We start from the raw sequence: 7,452 nt of genomic DNA, 5'->3' as shown, positions 1-7,452 counted from the left end.
AAAAGGTGTATTTGTTGTTTAATGAATCACAGTCGTACGATTTTCAGGCCATGTGGATCCACACATGCGTGTGGATTTCAGCTGTCTTGTTTTAAGAACTTCTTTTATTGTCTTTTTCAAATTTTTACATACATGGCACCCCAGTCAAAGAATCAGGATGGCAAGCATCCCAGAGAGCAGTCCCCTAAGAGAGATCACATTGAGTTCGCTATTCTCAAGCATCAGTCTCGTTTTGAGCGGTTGTCAAGACTTTTGTTCGGTCATTCTTGATTCCTGGACATGAGCATACTGCAAGATATATAAGAGAGAGGAGAGTTCACATATGAGGCAGAGGATCTGGAATCGGTTGGAGGTTGGTGATGATTATTGGCGATCAGAGAGCCTGCTATCCGTACACTTACGCTCGAGGTGCTATCCTCATTCGAGTTCGACCGTTCTTATGATAGATTTGACAGGGACGATGCTATACAATTTAGAGCACTGGGATCACTACAGCATGAGCATGACACAGTTCTCGATCAGACTGGGGTTGTATGAGGTGGCATTCACAGATATTGAGGAGTACGCTCAGTTGCCGACTGACTATCCTGGCGCCATGACCCCGCAGAGGGCATATAGAGTGCTATGTGGACAAGGGTGATGAGCTGGGGTGTCCAAGGCCACGTGCCTTTCTCGACCTGAGATATCGATATTTACATGCCATTGTGAGTAGGTCGATGAAAAGGTCGTGGTGACAATACTAAAGTCCCCGAGCTAGCAGGAGCTCCTTTATCTTTATTTAATGGTTCAGAGCACACCGATCTATTTGGGACATATCATCGCGGAGTATTTACAACATCAGGGGAAGTATGCTAGATTAGGAGTGATCTTCTTGGTCCCCTACATCACGAGATTGGTTATGGGTATGGGTCTTCTGACTGCGATTAGGGGGACTGAGAATGCAAGTATACTGGTTCCCTTGGGTATAGAGACATTGAGGCTCATGGGGATGGTTCGCAGGGTTCAGTCCAGAGTATATGCCCTAATTACACCTATCCCCGAGGTAGCAGAGGGAGAGGATGATCTGCCCGAGGGTTTGCACCGCCTCCCGAGCCTCACCGACACTCGATGGAGACCAAGGCACCTCTTGTGGCGTAGAAACCACCCTAGTATGCATGTTTTCACCATCTCAAGCCTATGATCGATTTGAGAGACTCGAGAGTGCAATGAGGGTGTTACGGACAAAGATTGATGAGGTCCGAGCTACATAGGCCAAGAAATACATAGAGTTTATGGCACGCTTTTGACACACTACAAGAGATTCTTTGAGCGAGACGTTGCCTCATAGTTTGTTCTCGCGACCACGGACTCCCCACTCTCTAGCATAACCATCACCTGATCTCATCGGGTACTATTCAATTATCCAACGCAGTAGCAATAGAGCTGACAGCTGATGACACCAACACTTGACTTTATTTTTCATTGTCTTTACTACTTTTGCATTTAATTTTGGACTTGTATACTCAAAAAGGACTTTCCTTCTGAGTTTATTTTTCATTTTGTGGTCTCGAGTTGTATTCATTGCTTTACCTGTTATTTACTCAAGTTGTTTTTGTTTTATTGAGCTTTAATGAACCCCTTCGTGTATGCGCAGATGGTCTTCTCAGTATGGGAATTGAGAACTAGTTATGGACACGACCGAGGTGCTTTTGCACTTAGTCGTGTGATAAGTGTCTAAATGTAGATGTTTTCATGTATATATCGTATTCACTTTGCATGTATTTTGTGAGGCTTGATGCCCGCTTTTTGCGCTTAATCATCTACTATTTGCTTTTGTAGGGCATAAGGAAGCCATGGAGAACAAGAAGATATCATTTGGGCGAAAAGAGAAGAAAAACAGAATTTTCATACTACCCCTATACTACCCAGTATGGGGGCCATATGCACTATAGCAGCTAAATGATTCGGAGCGTCTGGCCAGATTTCCATACTACCCAGTCTACAGGGCCGTATGGAGGCCGTATGCACCCTGTATGGAACGCGAATCTAAGGTTTTTGAGTGCTATATGACCCCCATACGACCCGTATGACCCGGGGGGTATATATACTGACTTTTAGGGCAGAAAAGGAACTTTTTGGCTAGACTTTTTGCTGGGCATATTTTGGGAGACACTTGAGAGGCTTGTGGCGACCTTGGAGAGGAGAAGAAGGGCAAGGAAGCTAGAAGATCATCCAAGCCAAGGTCCAAGACTCTCAAGGCAAGAAGGCAACTTCATTCAAGGGGAGATCTACCACGATTTGAAGGAAGGAGACCCGCGGCTAGAGGAAGTGTCATTGGGCACTCCTTTAGCGGAGAAAGCGTCATTCGGCATATTCTTCACCTCCTCCTCCACCATTTAATCTAGGGAGTGTCATTTATGCTTTTGTTTCATGTTTTGCTTGTTTGTATTGCTTGTTGTGGGATGATGACACACTAGACCCCCAAGGCCACCGGGTGTTGGTGAACATTGGGGGGTTTTATCATGTATGTTGGATGATAACTTGTTAATTCCATGTTTGTTTAATTTTGAGATTTAATCCATTGTTTTCATGCTAAGTGCTATACTAAGGAGAAATCCGTAGCATTTTTATGAGTGATGCATGTAGATGTGACTTGCTCACATGTATTAGATCATGAATGGAGTAGAAGGGGATACTTGTATCATCACGCGCGAGAAATTGGGTGTTTGGTAGCCCTCCATGTAGGTTTAATCCGAAGAAAAGTAGGTTTACTCCTAAGTGAGATTTCCTCGTACTTAATGCAATCGTAGGGATATGGATTTGGGAGAAATTCCTATATGTGTTCGTATGGGATTAGGGTTCAATCGCCGAGAAATTGGGGTTGTTCTAATCTTTGAATCTCATGGTCCATTTTACCCTTGCATCCTTAGATCATCATCCATGTTGCATGATAACCCCTCAAGGGGATCCACATCCATAGGCCTTTGCATTTCATTGATTCTCTTGCTTTCCCATTGCTTGTTCTCTCTAATTTGTTGGCAAATATCGTTTTAGCTTTAATTACATTTAGTAGAGTAAAATCCATCGCTTGAGATCTTAGGCTAGATAATAGCTCAAGAAGGAGTAATAGGAGATCCTTAGCCCCGTGGAATACGATCCTCGTGTTTTCACACGAGGTATTACTTGGCGATCCCGGACACTTGCGGGGAAGTAATCATCGTGTGTGCTTCACAACCCGTCGGTACATAACTCCCAAGGATTTAGCTCCATCAAATGCAACACTAGGAGATAGGAGAGTATTATTTTGATTGCTTCTCCCATATATACTCTCGATTGATATACATTATGAGTGAGCTTGCATGTGTACATTGGGGACAATGTACAACTTAAGTGTAGGGGGGGAGTTTCATAGTGCACATGTATTTTATATTAGTTTTGGTTGACATACAAGCTCACTGATAAGTGCTTGTGCGATATGAATGCGAAGCATTCTTTTCGTATGTTGAGCATTACTTTTCTTGGGTTTTTACACTAATATTTGTGTTTTTATGTTACTTTTATGCTGGTAGGGTTGTGAGGCCGAGTATGAAGGAAAGAAACCAATGTGGATCATAATACAACGATTTTGGAGGAAATCTTGCCAAGGTTCAAATGCGAAGACATAAGTCGGGTGTGAGATGCTAGAGTGTGTGCCAACCTCCCCGTATTTGAGTTAGCACAACCATTTGGAGGGGCACAAGGGCAGTCACACTCAAGCATTCCAACTTATGGACATAGAACAAGATCTCCACCAACTTGTCCATCATTAAAGAAGCAAAGCGATCCATGACGTGAACGTGTTCACAGCCGGCCGAAAATCACAATTCCAGAGAATCCACACGTGCGTGTGGAAATTACCGATGCCCGTGCAAAAATTCTACAGGGACGCCCACAGGGGCATGTGGATTCCCGATTCCAGCCGTATTTTAAGCCGATTCAACCCCGATTTCAGCATTATTTTCTCCATCTATTCCACAACTTGAGAGAATGGTTCGGCTAGTGCTTTGAGAGATATTGGCTAGGGTTTTGGATAGGTTCTACAGCTCCGACATCATCATTCCTTTGGAAGAAGGTTGGTAGGGGAGCTTCCGTCGAGACATATCCTATACCGGACAAGGGAATCCTTGGACGACGAGTAGAGGACTTTCCACAAGACCATCGACATGACTATCAAGGGGGTTTCTCTATGGATTCATTGCTTTTACATTCTATTTCTTTGATTGTACTTAGCTCCATGGAGAGCTAAACCCCTAGTGGGTACTTGGGTATTTGTGAACCCTAGGATGTATTTGTTTTATTGAATCTCTTTATTATGCTTTCAATTAATTGATGTTTGTTGTGAGTTCCAACCTTGAATACTTGATTGTATGAACATTTTCCCTAGAGTGACACAAGGGTTGAGAGTTCTTGTTGGTAACCTTCTGAGTGAGTGACACACCATGAGTGTTAGACAAAGCTAGGTTGGAGATGGTTGAGAGGGTGAGTCGAGATGTACAGGAGCTTCCCATTTCCACTCCGGCATGATAGATTCTACCTCCGTTCCATGAGTTCTTTGTGGCCATAACAGAGTGAATGGCTTAGTTGCGCATGCAACGGAGTGAAGCGTTGAGGTGATCTTAGTATCTAGGGCTTAAGCGTGTTAGGGACCTTCCACCTGGACCAAAGGGTTAGGTCTATAATTAGGAAGAGATTTATCACTTGGAATCCCTAGAGCTCATTGCAACTCTATTTGAGTGCGAGGTTGAGAGGTTATCTAATCTCTCCTCCGGGACATGTATAGAGTTAGGTATAGTTGACAAACCCGCACTCTAGTGGATATAATGTAAGGGGGTTTTTGTCAAGTTTTTTTGCACCGCTGTCGGGAGTAGGCGCTTAGAGATACTTTGCGCTTTGTTTTCTTAGCTATTTCACTATACATTCTATTTCATATCTTCTTATTCTATCATCATTCTGATTTCTTTTTCTTTATTTTTGGGTGCAGCTCCGTGTTATGACCCGAGGGAATCCCTCAATATTGAATGAAGGAGATCCCGAGCTTGAACGCATACTTTAGAAGAAAAAGGGAAAGAGCTTGTGCAAGAACAACAAATTTAGCTGATTTGGAAATGGAAGAATCTGAAAAACATGGCGTAATAGAATGAGCAACAATGAACATTATCCGATTATGCTGCACTCTTCAGTGTTGGGGACACAATGAGTATTGTGCGTCCCCCGATTACAGCTTAGAACTTTGAAATGAAGCCGGCATTCATCCACATGTTGCAGCAATCCGCACAATTCTATGGTTTGCCCGATGAAAATCCAAACAGTTATATAGAGAGCTTTCTTGAGGTGTGTGATATGTGGAAGATAAACGGGGTGACGGATGATGCAATCAAGTTGTGAGCCTTCCAATTTTCCCTAAAGGGGAGAGCGAAGCAGTGGCTACGCTCATTACCTAGAGCATCAATTACCACGTGGGAGGAGATGGTAGAAGCTTTTCTGGCCCATTATTTCCCTCCCAGAAAATCAGCAAAGCTTAGGAACGAGATCTCATCCTTTGTTCAGTTGGAATTGGAGTCTCTATTCGAGACATGGGAAAGGTTCAAGGAGCTCCTGAGAAAGTGCCCGCAACATGGATTCCCGGAGTGGATGATTGTTCAGACCTTTTATAATGGTTTGAACCCGAGTACAAGGCAACTCTGGGGTGCGGCAAGAGGAGATAGTTAGGTAGTAAGACCCCCGATGAGTCTCGTCAGTTAATTGAAGAAATGGGGTTAAACAGCTAAGAATGGAATACTAGGGAGAAGAAAAAAGTGACCGGTCTCCATGAAATAGATGCAGTGACTTCATTGGCGGCTCAAGTGGAAAATTTGAGTAAGAAGTTAGATCTTCTAACTTCAAATAGAGTGGTGACCGTGAGTAATTGCACCGGGTGTGGTGGAGGACATGCTCCCTCCGATTGCCCGATCTCTATCGGTGATGTTTCTTCGGTGGAGGACGTTGATTTTGTAGGTAATGGCATGAGACCTCAAGGAAACCCATATAGCAATACCTACAATTCGGGTTGGAAGAATCATCCCAATTTCTCATGGAGTAATCAGGGTCCACAAAAGGCCATGGGGCCACCGGGTTTCCAACAACAACAACAAGCCCCTCAGGTGGAAAACAGAGTCTCAGGTTTGGAAACCCGAATGAATGACTTAGAGAAGCACTTGACTAGATTTGTGCAATCTGCAAATACAAGGTTTGAATCAGTTGAGGCTACACTTCGTAACCACACTACCTCTTTGCATAAGCTTGAAAATCAGGTGGGACAAATTGCGAATTCTCTCTCTGAAAGGCCACATGGAAGCTTGCCGAGCAATACAGAGACCAACCCTAGAGAGCACGTGAAGACGATCACTTTGAGAAGTGGTCGTGAGGTTGAAAGTAGGCTTGCGAGTGAGAAGCCAAAAGAACATGCACCCAAGGTTATGGAGGTAGAAGAGGGAACAAGCAAAGAGAAAGAGGTGGCACCCCCACCTTTCAAGCCAAGAATCCCTTTATCCCTCTAGATTGAAAAAAATGACCAAGAGGGATGAACAAGACAAGAAGTTCTCGAGTTTGTTCAAGCAAACTCCACATCAATATTCCTTTTGTTGAGGCATTGGCCCAAATGCCTAAGTATGCGAAGTTCTTGAAAGACTTGTTGACTAACCAGAGGAAGTTGGAGGAAAGTGCTTCAGTGATTTTAGATGCTTCATGCTCGGCGGTATTGCAAAAAAATATGCCGAACAAGAAGAAAGACCCGGGAAGCTTCATCATTCCATGTAATATTGGCAACCTAGTTAAGGAAATGGCATTGGCGGACTTAGGGGCCAATATCAATGACACGTCCAAATATGTGTGTGTGTGTACCGCAAGTGCACGGGTGTCGAAGTAATAAATACCCGTGAGTCGGGTAGTCGAATCCACGGGAACAGTGGGCTACTAGTACTAACTTCTTCTCTCGCTATCTAGCCTAATGATAATGGGATAGTGTGGTGATCTAATGTGCGAAGAGATGAACACCGGAGACGTAATATGCAAGGGTAAAATGGAAGGAGAATCTCAATCAAGAAAAGTGGGGGTATTCGGCAATGCTCCCCTAGGATTCGTGTATTAGGTACCGGATAAGCAAAGTGTTTCTATGATGAGTAAGTTAAGTCGTGGAAATCCAAACATAATCGGGTCTATCTCTAGATCACCGATACTAGTCCCCCTACGAGGTCCCGGTGGAGAAATCGCTCAATCTCAACACCTCACACCACATATGACTACAAAGCACTCTAGGGATTCCAAGAGGTGTATCCGATTCCTAAAGATTGATCCAACCCTAATTCCCCGCGAAGGATCCTAACCCCTACAAGGTCCCGGGCGGAGAAATCTCTCAATCTCACGCCTACACCAAATATGGTTGCATAGAGCTTAGGG

At 44.0% G+C, this 7,452-nt stretch overlaps 1 non-coding gene across 1 annotated transcript; it reads right to left on the bottom strand.

Annotated features, from left to right (window-relative positions):
- Positions 1–5,532: 5,532 nt before the first annotated feature.
- LOC120254916 lies at positions 5,533–5,639 on the bottom strand. The gene has a single exon (XR_005534809.1). It is a non-coding gene; the product is annotated as a small nucleolar RNA R71 (small nucleolar RNA).
- Between the last annotated feature and the right edge of the window lie 1,813 nt (positions 5,640–7,452).

The sequence above is a fragment of the Dioscorea cayenensis genome, unplaced genomic scaffold (assembly GCF_009730915.1).
Source record: "Dioscorea cayenensis subsp. rotundata cultivar TDr96_F1 unplaced genomic scaffold, TDr96_F1_v2_PseudoChromosome.rev07_lg8_w22 25.fasta BLBR01000731.1, whole genome shotgun sequence".
In the NCBI taxonomy this organism is placed as follows: domain Eukaryota; kingdom Viridiplantae; phylum Streptophyta; class Magnoliopsida; order Dioscoreales; family Dioscoreaceae; genus Dioscorea; species Dioscorea cayenensis.
Note: the sequence above shows the minus strand (reverse complement) of the source record. Positions and strands in the feature narration are given on the sequence as shown.